Genomic DNA, 18731 nt, shown 5'->3' with positions numbered 1-18731 from the left:
AATAGATACAGCATTTCCTTAAGATCATCCTGAATTCTATATAAGTTAAAATTCAAATAACAAGAAAATGAACAATAAATAAATTCACTCTTTTCATAACAGAAACAAAACTTATGTGTCATTGCCCATTTTAAGATAAGCAAGAAGCACCTAAAGGGAAGATACCTATGCAAAGAGATGTGTTAGTTTCAATATATTTAGTGGTGGAGCCTGGAGTTGGACATCATGTTTTAATCGCTTACTACTCAGAAAAGTTTTATAATCTGTTTGATTCCAAATCTCATCTGAAAAATGGGTATAATAATTACCCGATCTAGTTTACAGGGTACTGACAGGATGAAAGTAAAAATAAGAGCATCTGTCCAAAATGCTTTGTTAATTGCATCGTGTTAAATAAAAGTAAGGTATCCCTGACACTGTAGTTGCACTGTTGTTGTTTTTCTTTAATTTTTTTAACATTTATTTATTTTTGAGACAGAGAGAGACAGAGCATGAACGGGGGAGGGGCAGAGAGAGGGAGACACAGAATCGGAAGCAGGCTCCAGGCTCTGAGCCATAAGCCCAGAGCCTGATGCGGGGCTCGAACTCACGGACCACGAGATCGTGACCTGGCTGAAGTCGGACGCTCAACCGACTGAGCCACCCAGGCGCCTCTGTGGTTGCACTGGTTTTAATAGTAATGCTCTGAACCCTTCCACAGGAAACAACTGCAAACAGCCAGTACAGGAAAATATCACTCATTTAAAAACACTGCTAAGGATGGGGCGCCTGGGTGGCACAGTCGGTTAAGCGTCCGACTTCAGCCAGGTCACGATCTCGCGGTCCGTGAGTTCGAGCCCCGCGTCGGGCTCTGGGCTGATGGCTCAGAGCCTGGAGCCTGCTTCCGATTCTGTGTCTCCCTCTCTCTCTGTCCCTCCCCTGTTCATGCTCTGTCTCTCTCTGTCCCAAAAATAAATAAACGTTGAAAAAAAAAATTTTTAAATAAAAACACTGCTAAGGAAAAGAAACTGATACAACATTGATAAAAAGATATTATTTAAAAAAAAAAAGATAAAAGTGAGTAGCAGTATCAATTAAGAACTGAATACTCTCCAAAAAATAATGCCATGGAATAGTGGTGTTTGGTACTAAGCACTTCATAGTGAATATTTTTTTAATGGTAAAAGAAACAATTATTTATGCAGGAAGAAACCACCCAGAAGCACTAGATATAAATGTTGTGAAATAACAGAAAGAAATAAAACATAAAATAACATGGCAGAACTAAAAAAAGTATATGAGAAAAGGTAAAGCCACTAGAGAAATAAAGATGAACTATAAAAGAAAAGAATTTTCTACACTGTAGAAAATTCATGGGAATTTAGAGGATAGAGGAAATAGAAATGGGAAAAGTTAAAAAAAAAAAAGTAAAGAGTTTAAAAGAACTAGAAAAAACACAATAGAGGGGTCAGGCAAAGAAAAGCCAATTTATGCATTATTGGATTACATAAAGACGACCAGATCAGTGGCAAATACTACAAGAAATTCTCAAGGTTATAAAAATTTTTTAATCAGTCTATTGAAAGGGTATACACTGGTACATGGAAAACTGACCTCAAATGGTCAATACCAAGGCATATATTAGCAAAGTTACTAAGCTAACAATTTTATAACCATCCAGGTTGTCCTTCAAGGCCTTGGGAACATTGTAAGCACATAAGAACTCAAAAACTAAGAATGCCTGTGAGCCCCTACTGAGGAAAATAATGTGGGATACATTTCACCAACCAAGAAAGACTAGGCAAACGAAAGTAAAAGAACTTGTGGTGAGAATTAAATATATTTAACTGTAGAACTAGACTGAAACAAATAGAATAGAATGATAGAAATAAGCCATGTATGTCCTTACAATTTAGAAAGTAGCTAAGCAAATTAGGAGAGTCAGGAGAGAAAAGAGAGAGATTGTCCCATCAATAGTATCTGGGGGTCAAATAATATTACCTCAAGTTGACAGTCAAATACTGGAAGTAAAGGAAAATCTAACAAATATAAAGAAATATAATTTTTTGGAGAGAGAGAGAGAGAGCATGAGTGGGGGATGGACAGAGGGAGAGGGAGAGAGAATCCTAAGTGGACCCAGTGTGGAGCCACACACAGGATTTATCTCATGACTACCATGAGATCATGATCTGAGCCAAAATCAAGAGTTGGACACTTAAAGGACTGAGCCACCCAGGTGCCCCTAAGAAATATAATTTTATCGATTCATAATGGAACACAAAGGGACCAAAAGAAACAAGAAGAGGAGAAAATATTTTATTATCATTGAGCCTCATAGAAAACTAATAGTGTTAAAAAAAAAAAGGTAAATAGAGAAATAAAAATTTAGACCCTCTTAAACATCAAGAAAACTACATACACATAAAAACAAATCACATTAGAGAGACTTTTTTTAAGTCTATTTATTTATTTTGAGAGAGAGAGAGAGCACATGTGCGAGCAGGGGAGTGGCAGAGAGAAAAGCAGAGAGACAGAACCCCAAACCTAAGCAAGCTCTGTGCTGTCAGCTCAGAGCCTGATGATTCGCTGGATCCCACAAACTGTGAGACCATGACCTGAGTTGAAATCAAGAGTTGGACTCTCAACTGACTGAGCCACCCAAGCACCCCTGGAAAGACTTTTAAAAACAAAAGTAAGTGATAAAACAAAACAAAACAAAGCAAAACCAAACCAAACAAAACTGTGATCAGACCACATAATATAAAACAATATGACAGAAATAAGGCCAAATACATCTATTATGTTGATAAATGTAAATGAGCTTAATTCACCTATTAAAGGAAAATATATTTTCAGGTTAGAGCTCAAAGCAAAACTTTGTTCTGTATGCAGAAGACACATCTAAGACTTTCAGAAGCATTGAAACTGAAGTACGTTTTGACAAGTCAATATCAGATAAAGTGGAATTCAGGATTAAATTACATAATACATGACCTTTATGATACCAAAGGGACAGTTGACAGTGAAAATATAAAAGTTACAAAAATCTATGCACCACTCAAAATAGCAGTGACATTTATAAAGCACAAATGATAGGAATTGCAAGGAGGAATAGACAAAAAGAGACATGAATAAAGGAGAGTAAGGTCTAAAAGACCAACACAACGTTATTAAAATAAATCTATTCAATGCATGTCTTTTTTTTTTTTTTTTTTTCAACGTTTATTTATTTTTGGGACAGAGAGAGACAGAGCATGAACGGGGGAGGGGCAGAGAGAGAGGGAGACACAGAATCGGAAACAGGCTCCAGGCTCTGAGCCATCAGCCCAGAGCCTGACGCGGGGCTCGAACTCACGGACCGCGAGATCGTGACCTGGCTGAAGTCGGACGCTTAACCGACTGCGCCACCCAGGCGCCCCTATTCAATGCATGTCGAACTCTGTTCCTGAAAATACAAAATACACCTTGTTTTCAAATGCCTAAGGAACAGTCATGGAACTTGATTATAATTAGAGCACAGAGTAACCTTGAATCAATAACTTGGATTATAATAAAATAAAATTAAAAATAAATCAGATAATAAGTCTTCTTCATCTGATAATTTAACAAATTGTAAAAAACTTGGGTTATGGGTCAAAGAAGAGCTAAAAACTGAAATTATAGAATTTGAAAATATATAATGGTATTTACAATGGAAATGCTATATCACAGTGCAAAAAAATGTCATAGCCCTAAATATTTAGATTACTTTTAAAAAAGGAAATAAAAATAAATTAATTAAACTATCAACTCAAAAGATTTGAAAAAGAAAAATAAAGTAAACTGAAGGAAATAGAAGGAAGTATTAATAAATATGAAGGTAGAGTCAATGGTTTAAAAAAATAGAAAAATAAAACTGATCAATAAATCCAAAACCCGACTAAGGAAAAAAATAGAATATATAAACAAGTTAACTTAATCAATGAAAAATAAGAAAGGTGTAACTAGATAGATTAAGAAATGACAGTAGGAAAGTAACCCCAGAAAGAATTCTGCGATTACTCTGCTCAACTCTATGTAAAGAAATTGGAAAACCTAAATGAAATGAATAAATTACCATAAAAAAGATAGAATATGTAAACAGACCAATGTCCAAGAAAAAAAAACAGCAACCGTCAAAGCATGATCTTCTAAAAACATTACCAGGTCCAGGCGATTTTACAGGAATTTTGTAAAACATTATAAAGAAAAGAATTCCAATGCTATTAGAACTATTTCAAGAAAATAAAAATTCCAAGTCTATTTTTTTCATAAGTTTGCAATGCCTATATGGAAAAAGATTCGAAACCAAAGGAAGGCCACATATAGAACACCTGAATTAATTGAAATACATTATTATATGCTTGGTTAGGAGTAAAACCAGTTTCCTCTAAGTTAATTAGCTAATTTAATATGATCCCAATAAAAATACAACAGATGTATTTTTACCTAGACAAATTGTTCCTAAATTTCACATAGAAATATTAAAAAGCAAAAATAAAACACAAAAATTCTTTAAAGAGTCATAGTGAGGCAGAACTAGTCCTACCAGATATTAAAGATTCCTGCCTCTTAGTGCACACTTCCTGTATAATCTTCTTCATTTGACCATGGACAGGACCTGTAAATATTATGAATAGCATGGCTATGGTTAGATTAGATAAGAGGGGAAAAAATGAGTAGATTTGGCAGATATGATTAAGATGTCTAATCAGTTGCCTTTAAATTAATTAAAATGGAGATTGTCCTGGGTGGGCCTGACCCAATCAAGTGAGTCCTTTAATACAAGGTTTAGATGTCAGAGAATCTTCTGCTGGCCTTGCAGAAGCAAATCTCCCTGTTGTGAGAGGTCTTCTAGGAGGACTACTTAACAAGGAATTGCAGGAATCTTTCAGATTTGAGAGTGACCCACAGCATAGTAAGAAAGAGGGTCCTCACTCCTACAATTACAAGGAAGTGAATTCTATCAACAATCAGATAAATTTGGAAGAGAACCCCAAACTCTGAAAGCGATCATAGTCTGGCTCCACATAATTTCAGCCTTGTGAGACCCTGAGCCCAGGATCCAGTTAAGTTGTTCTTGGCCTCCTGGCCCATAGACACTGCGAGATAATAAATATATGTTGTTTATAGTCACTGAGTTGTAGTAGTTTGTTACACAGAAAGAAATAACAAATAACCACCTAAAAACCTAAATTCCAGAAGATAACAGAATTAAATGTAAAAACTGAAACTATTAAGTAGAACAGGACATAAATACATACAATACCAATGATTTAATCAGTAACATTTTAAAGAGATTGTTGTTACCATTTTCCAAGGGAATGCTGTATTTTCTAGCCTAAAGTTACCAGAAGTGAAAATCCCTGACAGTTTAGAAATGAACAATGAGATCATCCCAAGGGAAAATAAAAAACTCTGTGGCTTATAACCAAAGCTATATTTTTAAAAAAATAATGCACACAACTAAAATATTGGAGGGAAAAACCCAAAAACATAAACAAAAAGAAAGCAGGAAAAATTAATTAATAAATCTACAAGGAGAAAGAAATTCAGTTAAAAAGAGGACCAATGGGGCGCCTGGGTGGCGCAGTCGGTTAAGCGTCCGACTTCAGCCAGGTCACGATCTCGCGGTCCGTGAGTTCGAGCCCCGCGTCGGGCTCTGGGCTGATGGCTCAGAGCCTGGAGCCTGTTTCCGATTCTGTGTCTCCCTCTCTCTCTGCCCCTCCCCCGTTCATGCTCTGTCTCTCTCTGTCCCAAAAATAAATAAAAAAACGTTGGAAAAAAAAAAAAAAAGAGGACCAATAAAAAAAACAAAACAAAAATAGAATTGATAAAATCTTTAAAAGGCTGGTAAAATAGGCAAACATTATATAAGTCTGACCAATTAAAAAAGAGAGAAAAGAGAAATATATACTATTAATAATGGAATATGACCATATATTCAGAGAAAAATCTTTAATGATAGAATTCTAAGCACTAATCAATTAGACAATAGAATGAGAAGAGATCCCATTAAAAATAGCAATTATAGGGGCGCCTGGGTGGCGCAGTTGGTTAAGCGTCCAACTTCAGCCAGGTCACGATCTCGCGGTCCGTGAGTTCGAGCCCCGCGTCAGGCTCTGGGCTGATGGCTCAGAGCCTGGAGCCTGTTTCTGATTCTGTGTCTCCCTCTGTCTCTGCCCCTCCCCCATTCATGCTCTGTCTCTCTCTGTCCCAAAAATAAATAAACGTTCAAAAAAAAAAAAGAAAATTTTAAATTAAAAAAAAAATAGCAATTATATATATATACCTATATATATATTTATAATGATATACTCTATGTGATATATGTGATATGAGATGCTCTGCTTGTAAATGGGAACACTGTACACTCTAAATAAGGCAATTCTATAAAATAATCTATACATTCAACATAATTTCAACCATAATTCCATTTGAAGTTGAAGGGCTAAATTAAGAAAATAAAAGGTTTATAAGAATTATCATGAAGCATGCCATGTGCCAGGAATAATGTTGAGTATTTCACAATGACCTTAGTCTTGCCACAATTCTTTGAGGTAGATACTACTATTATCTCATTTTTTGCAGATTAAGAGAGTGAGCTTTAGAAACCTTAGACAGCATGTAATAAGAGGATCAGTCTGGTTTTAACCTACATTGTCTGAACTCAAGGTCATCCTTTTGGCCACCACACATACTGGCTCAAGTTCACATTGTTGGCAAAAGGATGGACTTAGGAGTGACTGGTTTTGCGGCAACTGCCTCATGACTTAGAAGAGAATAAAGGTGAATCCATACCTCTCACCTGATAGCGAAGCAAGTTTCAGAGAAATTAAATGCAAACGATTTGCAAAAAAATATACACCACCAGAGAACAAACAGATAAATATTCATATAACTTGGGGGAAGAAAAGATATTTCTAAGCATAACACTAAAGACAGTAGAATAACAATTTTAACTTCTAAAAAGCAATAAATAAATAAATAAATAAATAAATAAATAGCAATAAAGCCCAATAACAAATTTAAAGTACCAATAACAAAATAGGAAAAAATTTTTTGCAATTTGATAGACAAAAGGTAATGTATTAATGTATAAAAGGCCTTTCAAATCAATAAGTACAAGATGAAGACCTCAGTTTTATAAACTTAGATTCTTCTTAACAATATCTCAATAAGTTTATAATGGGGACAAGGCCAATGACTTGGTACGGAAGTGTAGAGAGCTGTTGTAAAACATAAAGGTTTATGGGTGCACTGGGAATTTAAATTATTCATAGAAGTTCTAGGGAGAACAATTACCCCTCCAATTTGTCACTAAATAGATGTTTATCAAGTCTGTACTCTGTACTAGGAACAAGTACACTGGCACACTGGTGAACAAAACATGGGGTACAGATTCCAACTGTGGGAAACTGTAAATTAAGGAGAGAGTGATAGGGACAGAGAGATGGAAAGAGAGAGAGAAAAGCTAGGCCAAAAAATTAAAACGGGACTGTGTGACTATCTGACAATGACTGGTCATAGAAAATTTCTCTGAGAGGGTGAAATTTGAATCTGAATGACAAGATGTCAAGTGATGCTTTGGCAAGAAGTGATTTACATAGAGAGAAGTGGAGTGTCCAGTTGGGAAGGTTACTACAGGGGTTTAAGTAAGAGACAATGATGTCTCAGACTAGGGATAGTGCCAGTATTTTTTTAAGTTGGTGGTGTATTATTTACTCAGGTGGAAAAACTAAGAGGGAAACAGATAGTTTAGGTTGGGAGATGGGTAGAATGCGAGAATCGCAAATTAGCTGCACCATGGTAGGTCTGAGAGAGAGATGTCAAATAGGCAACAGTGAGAGAATGGATGTGGAGACTCAGAGATTTGGGTTCCATTATCATATGGATGATATTTCACCCTAGAGTCTAGATAAGAACCTCTAGGGCAAGAGTATAGGCAAAAAAGAGAAGGGAGCAAAGGAAAGAACCATACAGTACCCAACATTTAGAGCAGCTGAGGAGGAAAAGTCAGCCAAGGAGCCTTAGAAGAAATGGCTGGTGATGTAGGAAAAAATCAAGACTGTGGAGTTATAGAGGCAAGAGAAAAGTTCCACAGAAGATAAAGGTGTCAACAGTAGCTAAAGTGGTCAAATGCTTTGCTGCTGAGAAATCAAGTAAGAGAAAAGTAAGTGCTTTGGCAATGAAAGCTATTGGGACTCTTGACAAGGGCAGTGTCAGGCAGTGGAGGGAGCAGAAGCCCAACCCAAAGTTCACTTCCTCTCAGCTTCATCATCATGAAGGAAGGAAACCTCAGCCCTGTGGAAGGTTTCACTGGGATCACCTTGAGCCACTTGCCCATTGTCCTGTAGCAGGAAGGTAAGGGGTCATCAACAGCCCAGTGTAATCCAGGTGCTTATGCCTGGATCCATCACTGTGTCCAGGGAAGCCGATTCATGGAGCCAGAGTCCATAGCAAGATACCTCCCTGCATCCCAACATACAAAAGTGTACAAACTTTTCTCTATGCCTAAAACCAATCAGAGGAGCAAATATGTAACTACAACCAAGGTCAAGCAAGCATCAGTCTCAGCTTTAGGATGTAAAACTCTGTAAATGACAACACAGAAAGTATTAAGCACTTAACATTCTTTCCTTAAAAAAGTTTTTTTTTTAATGTTTATATTTGAGAGAGAGAGACACACACACACAAAGCATGAGCGAGGGAGGGGCAGAGGGAGAGGGATACACAGGATCTGAAGCAGGCTCCAGGCTCCAAGCTGTCAGCACAGAGCCCAACGTGGAGCTCAAATTCACAAGCGGTGAGATCATGACCTGAGCCAAAGTCAGTCGCTCCACTGACTGAGCCACCCACACACCTCCTTAACATTCTTGATTCATCATCTCTTTGTAAGAATAGTTTTTCTCATAGCCAATAATTGGAAACAACCTAAGTGCTCATCAGTGGTGAATAGGTAAAGATGTGGTGGATGTACATACAATGTAATGTTATTCAGCCTTAAAAAAAAAAAGAAAGAAATCTGAGGTTCCAGGGTGGCTCAGTAGATTAAGCATCTGACTTCAGCCCAGGTCATGATCTCATGGTTTGTGGGTTCAAGCCCTGTATTGGAATCTGTGCTGACAGTTCAGAGCCTGGAGCATGCTTCAGGTTCTGTGTCTCCCTCTCTCTCTGCCCCTCCCCTGCTCATGTTCTGTTCCTCTTCCTCTCTCTCAAAAATAAATAAACATTAAAAAAAAATTTTTTTTTAAAGAAAGAAATCTTGCCATTTGGGACAACATGGTTGAGACCTTGGCTCAACCTGGTTTAGACCTTGAAAGTATGCTGAATGAAATAAGACAGATGGGGAAAGACAAATACTGTATGATTTCACTCATGTGTACAATGCAAACAACAACAAATGTACAAACAAAATAAAACAAAAACAAATTCACAGACACAGAGAACAGATTTGTAGTTACCAGAAGGGATGGGGGATGAGTGGTGGGCCAAGTGAATGAAGGGAGTCATTTGCATGGTGATGGATGATAACTAGATTTATAGTGGGGATCACCTTGTAGTGCAGATGATGTCAAATTATAATGTTGTACACTTGAAAGTTAATAGCTGGGGGGCGCTTGGGTCATTCAGTTGGTTAAGCTAAGTCTCACTCTTGATTTCAGCTCAGGTCATGATCTCACAATTGTGTGATTGAGCCCCAAGTTGGGCTCCACGCTGGGCATGAAGCCTGCTTAAAATTCTCTCTGTCCCTCTGCCCCTCCCCCCTCAAAAATTAAATAATAAATTTCAAAAAAAGAATAAAAAAGAATAGTTTTTCTCTCATTATCTTTAGAGTGAACTTAATTGGATTTACTGATCATATCATAAGCTTATATAATTCTTCTTTTCAGGTACCACCCTTTGGTATATTGCGAACCACGTGTTTAAGTGTAGAGAATTATAAAATGAAGATAATAGGGTAGTTAATTTGAGCACAATAGGTACAAGTTAAGTTTTAACAGTCCTAGAGTATATTATCTCTTAAAGTAGTTACACTTACTCATTTAATCATAACATATTTAACCTGCTTTTAAACGACTGAAGACCACCAACTTTTTCAATTTTGTTTCAGAAGTTAGATAAATGTGTTTGAGAAGTCAAAACAGTAAAATAGAAAGGATTATATTAGTCAGTCTCTATGAAATATAACTCTCCAGGTCTGCACCTTACAAATGTTAATTCTGTTTATAACCAGTGAATTATAATTCTACTTAGCAACACTCTCTCCTTTCCATTTTTAATTTCTAAAAGAAGGTATATTTAAGTAATTACTAGTAAATTGGAACATTTGTCGCTTATATTCACACAAACTCACAGTAAAGAAAGTTACAACTAAGATGTGTAAAGTAGGTTCTTATGCAAGTTTTGCAATCCATCTATTGGGCTCAAGAAACTAAATGGCAGTGGGGGAGGGAGGGAACACAGGGACATAAAAAGTTCCATAGAAATAGACTATTTTATTCTTTTATTTAATGTTTATTTATTTTTGAGAGACAGAGGCAGACAGAGGGTGAGCAGGGGAGGGGCAGAGAGAGAGGGAGACACAGAATCCAAAGCAGGTTCTGGGCTGTCAGCACAGGGCTCGAACCCACGAACCAGGAGATCATGACCTGAGCCAAAGTCAGACGCCCAACCGACTGAGCCACCCAGGGGCCCCTATTTTATTCTCTTACAAAACCGTGTGATGGAACAAGAGTTCTGAGTCCCCATGCACTGACTGTTGTACTAACATTTGGCTCTTCTTATACGGAAGGTCTGAATGGAAAAGTCTACTTGCTTTCTGCAGATGATTGAGATGCAGCTGAAGGATGAAATTATGAACTGGGCAAATCACTGTGGCCATTCTAGTTGTTTGGGAAAATCCTAACAATTTCGTCCCTACCCACAGGTGCAGATGCAGGCTTCCTTCTTACCCACAGGTCGCCTCCACTATGCACTCTACTGCATCATGGCCACTCTCTATGCTTTGCCTCCACAACCACTCCTTCATCTTTCATATGGTCTTGTGGCTGACCCATTAACTTCCCTTCTTCTCTTGCTCTCTGCTCAGTTCTATAGGTCCGTTCAACTCAGCTGAGCCTCAGACCTTGATAGACACCCAGCTTGGGTCAGTAAATATTTACTCAATCAAGTGTAATTTTAATAATGAGTTTTCACTTCTAAGATAATTATTTAGTGTTTATAAACTTGTTGTTGACATAATTAATGTTGTTGATTGTTTCTCCCTGTTAAAATAATCTTGAATTTTGTGTATAAACCTGTTACTTAGAGTAAAATCTCTACTTACTGTGTTGTATTATCTTTAGCTTTTGCTATCATCTATATGTATCTGTTCTCTGATTTACAATATTCAAGAAACTGGATACTCAGCATTTGCATTAGTTTCCTATTGCTGCTGTGACAAGTCAACACAAATTTAGTGGCTTAAAACAACACAAGTTTAATATCTTACAGTTCTGCTGGTCCAAAGACTGAAACGAGTCTCACGGGGCTAACGCCAAGCAGGTTGCATTCCTTCTGGAGGCTGCAGGAAAGGATCTGCTCCTTGCCATTTCCAGCTTCTAGAGACTGCCTTTATTCATTGGTTTAGGGCTACATCACTCTTACCTCCGCTTTTGTCTTCACATCTTTTTTGACCATCCTGCCTTCTTCATACAAGGACCTTGTGATTACATTGGGTCCACTCAACTAATCCAGGGCAATCTTTCATCTCAAATTCCTTAGCTTAATCAAATCTGCAAAATTCCTTTTTCTCTGTAAGGTAATATATTCACAAATTCCAGGGATTAGGATATGGATATTTTGGGGGAGGACTTTATTCAGGCTACCACAAAATTCATTACTGTTGTACCAGGCAAGCAAAGAAATATATAAAATTGAGACCAGATTCTAAAACATTCATTGAACTTTAATATCAAAAGACTGAAGTTGCATAGAAACAAAAGTTATTAAGGTATTCAATAATGAGATTATGTGAAGTCTAGAGTTAATATAAAAATTAATAAACCGCAGGTTTAAGAAAAACCATAAATGCCATATTGGCTTGAAGCCAAGCTCTATCTAATCCAATAACTACATAGAGATCATTTGTTTGATACTTTAAATTTCTAGAGTATCAAACTGGATATCCAAACATCCTCTTCAAGCCACTGTATTTTTTTTGTCATTTCTTTTTGAAAATACATACATGGTAAAAAAGAAATAAAAAATCAGAAAAGCCTGAAAGGTCTATAATGAAGAGTAAGTCTCCTCTTTATCTTTCTTCCTGTCACTCATGTTCTTTCAGAGGCAATCAACTCACTAGTTTTCTGTTTATTCTTCCAGGAATTACTTGATCATTTTAGTTGCTTCTTCCTTGAATCACTGAGGCATTGGGAAGTTAAACCATGCACACTGCTTGTTTATAAAACTGTCTCTATACCAGTTACATAGCCATTAGAAGTAATTTCTATTAATGATTGAGACCCCCTTTTCCACAATTTTTGGTGCTTACCATCCAATAAAGTATGTACTGCCTGATAATCTACAGATATATCCTTTGGTATTTAGGTCCTTGATCACACTTTAATGTTCTTTGTTCCCCAAAAGGAGCAACTATCATGTGGATGTCAAAGCATGGGCTCTCAAGGAAGCCCCTCAGCATAAAGTTTGGCTTTCCTGATTTCAAGTTGTTTGATTTTCTTGGTTGAATAATTAGTAAACTTTTGTTTTGCTCTCCCCGTGTGCGAATGGGTATAATAACAGTACATACCTCTTAGGGCTATTTTTTTTTAACGTTTATTTCTTTTTGAGAGAGAAACAGAGACAGAGAGCGAGCAAGGTGGGGGGAGAGAGAGAGAGGGAGACATAGAATCCAAAGCAGGCTTTGAGCTGTCAGCACAGAGCCCAACACGGGGCTGGAACTCACAAGCCATGGGATCATGACCTGAGCCAAAATCAGGTGCTTAACCGAACCACCCGGGCACCCCTCTTGGGGTCATTGTTAAAGTTAAGTTAAACACTTCACAAAGCACCTACCATTTACTAAGTGTTTAACAAACAATTGTAGTTGTGAAGAACTCCAGTAAATGTGCAAGGATTATCTTCTTGCTTTTGTTTTATTTACCGTAGTTGCTAGTTCTACTTTTAACCAATTTGCCCAATATGGAAGAAAGATTACTGGCCTAACATTCTTGAAGTTAGCACTAGGATCTTCCTTATGGATAGTAACAACTAATGTGCATTGAGGATCCTTAATTGTGTACCCGACTCTGTGCCCATGTGCTCTTGTTGCGTTTACTTTCTTGAGCTTCTCAGCAACCTGTGGAGTAAGTGGTGTTATTGCCAGCATCCTCGTTTGAAGGGTGGCTTTCCAAGGATTAGAGAGTGTGCATCATTTCCCTAACTAGTTAGGGACAGAGCCAGAATTTGAACCCAGAATTTGACCGTTCACTTAATTATTAAGTTATACATCTTCTGACGACAGTGGTTACCCTGGCATTTCACTAATCCTCAGACCTTCGCTCCCTCTTTCTTTTTTAGAAAGAATAAGCATTTATTGAATGCCTGTCATGTGCCAAGTACTCTCATGGGCAATAGGTGTACAAAGGTAATAACAGTGTGACTGCTCTCAGGCTCACAGTGGCTAACAACAACAAGTCACAAATTCTGAACTACCATTATCCAATTATTACTAACTTGAGGCTAGTACATGTAGCTGCCAGTATTTGATATATTACCAGCGACTTCTCTATTTCAAAAGTCAATATGGAAGGGCACCTGGGTGGCTCAGTCGGTTAGGCATCTGACTCTTGATTTCAGCTCAGGTCATGATCTCAGGGTCGTGAGATCGATTCCCATGTGGGGCTCTGCACTGGGTGTGGAACCTGCTTAAGGTTCTTTCTCTCTCTCTACCCCTCCCTCCTTTACATGTGCACACTCTCTCTCTCTCAAAATAAGAAGAAAAATAGACAATATGGAAATGAGAATTTCCCTCAATGTCTTTCTCTGACTGAAGCAAACAACTCATTATTCTCTCTCTACTCTTCTCTGTACATGTTGTACATTGTAGTTATTAAGTGCCTATCTAGCAAGATTCCTACTTTTCAATATTTAAAAACTTGTCCTTGATATTTTACATTTGTATTAGTATTTTAAAATTAAAAATTCCATTTTGACATAGTTGCAGATTCACATGTACACTGTACCCACTTTCCCCAATGGCAACATCTTGCAAAACAATAGTAAAATGTCAAAAGGATATTTACATATTAGCATTGACCAGTCCATTGACTTATACAAATTTCCCGTTTCACTGGTACTCGTGTGTGTGTGTGTGTGTGTGTGTGTGTGTGCGCACGCTTCTATACATCACTGCGATATTAAGTCAAGGTTAGTCCTGGATATTTTTTTCCTCACATAATTTTATTTTTACCTGATCTTCCCCTTGAGCAATCTTTACATTTTAAAAGAAATGCTCTATCCCTTTCTGTGATAGCATCTTTGACATTACATTATTTTAGACATTGCAATCAACCATGAAGAATTTTTTTCTTCCAGAAATCTGGTCTTTTTAATTCATGCCACACATTTTCTTGAGCCTCCAGTGAGTTATTTTTAAATTATCTGCAGAAAGCCTGTGGCTTATTTCCTCTAAATTAATCCATGAATTTTTTCCTAATAAATGCATTTATTTTATTACATTTGTAAAATGAAGTAAATGTGCTATAGTTTTTTGGGTTTTCCCCTGAGTTGAATCATATTGTGATAGCCCATGTAACAGCAGTGTACTTTCAAATTTTCTATAGATAGAACTTCTTATTCTTCCTTCCAAATCTAATATAATTTATTTTTTTCTGGGCACTAACATCACCTATTCCAAAAATCTGAGTACTGAGTAATTTATCCCTCACAGAAACTAATCCTCAAAATCTCATTCACATGAGGTGTTGTCAGTGTGTTTTATAGCACTCCAATCTTTCTGAGTTCTCTGTAGTTTGTAGCTTGGCTTATATCAAGTTGGTTTTTCTCTTTCTGCCCAAGGTGTTAAGATGAAAATGAAAGCAAAATGATCACCTTCAATTCCATTTCAATGAAACGTAATCATTATATTACTTTGAATTCTAATCTCCCCATTTTGATTTTAGAATCTATTGTTTTAAGTAGGTAATCTTCACTGTGTAATAGGAAGAGATTGGAACCCCAAATCTCTTGATTCATCAAACAACAACTTACTGCCCCACAGAGTCACAGGGGCATTACATAACATACCCTAGTACTCCAAAGGACTGCACTGTTTAAATTGCAGTGAGGTGAGGTTCCCACACGGGAGATACCTACCCTCAGGCTCTACCTTGACACAGTAGTCACAGTGAGGGAAAGAGAGTGGAGAAAGCCAACCCAGTGACATAGGAAGGAAGGATGATGGTCTCATTTGAATTCTATTGACTATGTCTTTGCAATTTCCACAAAATTGTCCACTTCTGATAGCAAGACTTAAATCGTGTACATTTGGGACTCCACTTTGTTCTTGACTCTTTTCACAAGTTGGAGTGAATGGGTTAGGGAAGAGCTCTGGTTTCCCATAGAAGTCAGTAACACACTGGACTATTATTATTATTTTTTAAATCTTTATTCATTTTTGTGGGGGTGAGGGGCAGAGAGAGAGAGGGAGACAGAGGATCTGAAGCAGGCTCTGTGCTGTTAACATGCAGGGCTCAAACTCATGAACTGCAAGATCATGACCTGAGTCAAAGTCGGACCCTTAACCAACTGAGCCACCTAGGCACCCCTGGACTATTAAAATTTTTAAGTGTCAATTTTTAAGTGTTCTCCATTTCACATTGCTTGTGTATGCATAGCTTCAAAACCTTAGGCTTTTGGCCCATTAAGTACTGCAAACTTTGAATTTTGAACTGTCCTCAGGGTTTTCAGAATCATTTGTTAGTCTCACTATTTTGATACCCGCCAGAGAAAATATCCAACCTGCTATGGAACAGGATCATTAACCGAAGCAGCCACTATGAGAAGGAAAGTGCATAATGTTATAAATGAAGTCACTGCCATGAAATAATACAGATGTATTCTTTTCAGCGAATTTTGTGCAAAAACACCCAGTCAAGCTGAGACTTCCCTGATTATGTACAGGGAATGTATTTCAGAATATCACCAGCTGGGTTTTTCAGTGGTTTAAAAGCTGCTGTGCTGTAGCATTCCAGAATAAAATAAGCAAATACCACCTACCAACCAGTCAAGTTTTTGATGCAACATCCCTTTACTTCAAAGCTTATAATGAAATTGAGTTTCACTGCTTTTTCATTCCAACTTGCAAGTCCTGTGAATAACTACTCTAAAATAATTTCAATTTAGGAATGTTCAGGAACCGGTGAGAAATTGATAGTGACTGTTTTATGCTTGGCCAAAAGATACTGAGTAAAAATGTAAAGGAAGAACTTGCTGTGTTTAGATGAGAAGAACCATATGATAAGGAGGCAAAGAGCCAGAACATGATTTTCCATGATTACCAGAGTAATTTAAAATTTTATTTAATTTTCAGTGGGATTGAACCCTCAGAGAAATGCGGTCTCATTGCCTGGGGAATTGGTAGAGGCTCCAAATCAGATTTGATACGGTTTTTTCCTATAACGCCAGTCATTGATGATGACTCTCTGGTGAAACAGTCATTTTGATAAGAGATTTCTTTTTTTTAATTCAGCAGATAATCTAGATATTTCAAAATCCAGGATAATGGGAAGAATTTTTTACTTTGCATTCAAATGGATAAAATTTTATTGATATTTATTTTGAAGGTATGTGCGGATCCAAGTTCTGTGTGTCCTGAAGCTGACACAATTTGGGAGAGAGGCTTCTTCAAGAAAAAAAATATATAATATTATAAATATAAAATCTGGTAAGAAAGTATTTATTTAGAAAGATACTAATCACAACAAATTACAAATGCCAAAAGTTTGAAAAGCTAAGATGCATAAAATTAACAAAATTCTTGTGATTGATGAACTTCCTGATACATCACTATAATACTTTTTCCCTATATTTTTGGCTGCATACTCATTGTCTCTCTATATAACAATAATTTCAGAATATATTTTTGATCCAGAGAATAGAAAGATAATTCAGGCTTTTCTTTAGCATAGTTAACTTATGCTTGCTTATTTTCTTACTGAAAGTTTAGAAAATATTCAGCTTCACAACACCTTGTTGATGAAGCCCGTGTATGATTTTAATATTCTTGCTAAAATTGGGGAAACTTCTTTCAAAGTTTCTTTCATATGTTAGTTATAGGATTTCAGGACATTTCAAGATCTCCCAGGCAGTGACTGTTCTGATGGCACTCATTAACCAATGTATCACTAATGTCCTTGTATCACCATGCTGGGTGAGCCTGACAGTGGGGTGTAGGAAGATTCCTGAAGGTCATTCCTGCTCTGGCACAGCTAGCAATAACAACTATCTAGGGAAGTGCCTACAAGCTACATCAATATATGCCACCAAATCCGGGCTAAAAGTACCCCCAACTCAGTTCCCATTAACCAAATCCCTAAAATACCTGAAGAGTACAAAGAGACAGTAGTTTTAACTGATTGTGATTAAATTATCCCCCCCTTCTTTTTTTTTTTTTTTTTTTTTTGCAAGTTTTACAAAACAGGCACAATAAATCCATTTCTACCTCAAGGAAAGGGAACTTAAAGCCGGAGGAGTAGATGGAGCCTTTTAGTTAATTTTTCTGTTTCCTGAGAAATGCCCTCTGATCCCTCCATGAGTATGGGTCTATCCCTATCACAGATCAAGAACAAATGGCCCCTGGATTTCTAGATCCTATGAAGTGCTTGTTTTTTTCTTAAGATATAAATTTGGTGCCTAATTTCTTTCCTTCTTGCCCGGCACGAATTCTCTGCCATTCTCTGTTCAAACTATAGACTTTCTGAGACTTCCAGTTGAGTTCTGATAGTTCAGAAAACAACCAGGGAATTTATCTGACCCTCATGTAGGGGGGCAAGGCATTCCTTATGAAAATGAGAATGGGAAGAGAAGATATACTATTGAAAAAAGAGAAAAATAAAATGCAACATTTTTGTCCAGTGAAAGATCAAATATTTTATGTTATAGATCATTAAATGTAAGAAACAGATATATTAATTTATGTCTGGATTACAATTTACTGGTGTCTGTCAATACTTATTTGTCTTATGTAAATAAAGCTTTGTCATAATCAAGATCCCATGCTCTTTCAAGACATATTTAATTTAACTTACGACTTAAAAAGAAGTCACTGGTATTGTTGCAATAATTTGGCAAAGTGGGAGTTTCCAGTACAATTTGGATTTGAAGCCAACAAAAGGTTGGCTTGCTTCAAAATATTTCTATATGAGATGACAAAAGGGATTTACTGGAGCATGTCCTTATCCTATTATGATAATATAAATTATTTAATTATATGAGCTATTTGTCATCTTGATTTCTGTAAAGAAATGTTTGAGGGTCAATAAAATCGAATGGAACACAGTGGAGACAAGATCTTGATGGCAGCAGAATTTTTGATCATAGATGACAGGGCTGGGGTAGTGTCACAGAACCTAGCTACTGCAGAAATCTCAATTTTTCAATTTGATTTAGTAAACATAAAATATGCACATGTTTGTTTTATGCATTGATTTTCTGGACTTTGTGAAAAGGTAGCAAATGGAATAAAGTAA

The sequence above is a fragment of the Puma concolor genome, chromosome A1 (assembly GCF_028749965.1).
Source record: "Puma concolor isolate L17-30 chromosome A1, mPumCon1.1.hap2, whole genome shotgun sequence".
NCBI lineage: Eukaryota > Metazoa > Chordata > Mammalia > Carnivora > Felidae > Puma > Puma concolor.
The sequence above is the reverse complement of the archived record's forward strand: the minus strand, read 5'-3'. Positions refer to the sequence as shown.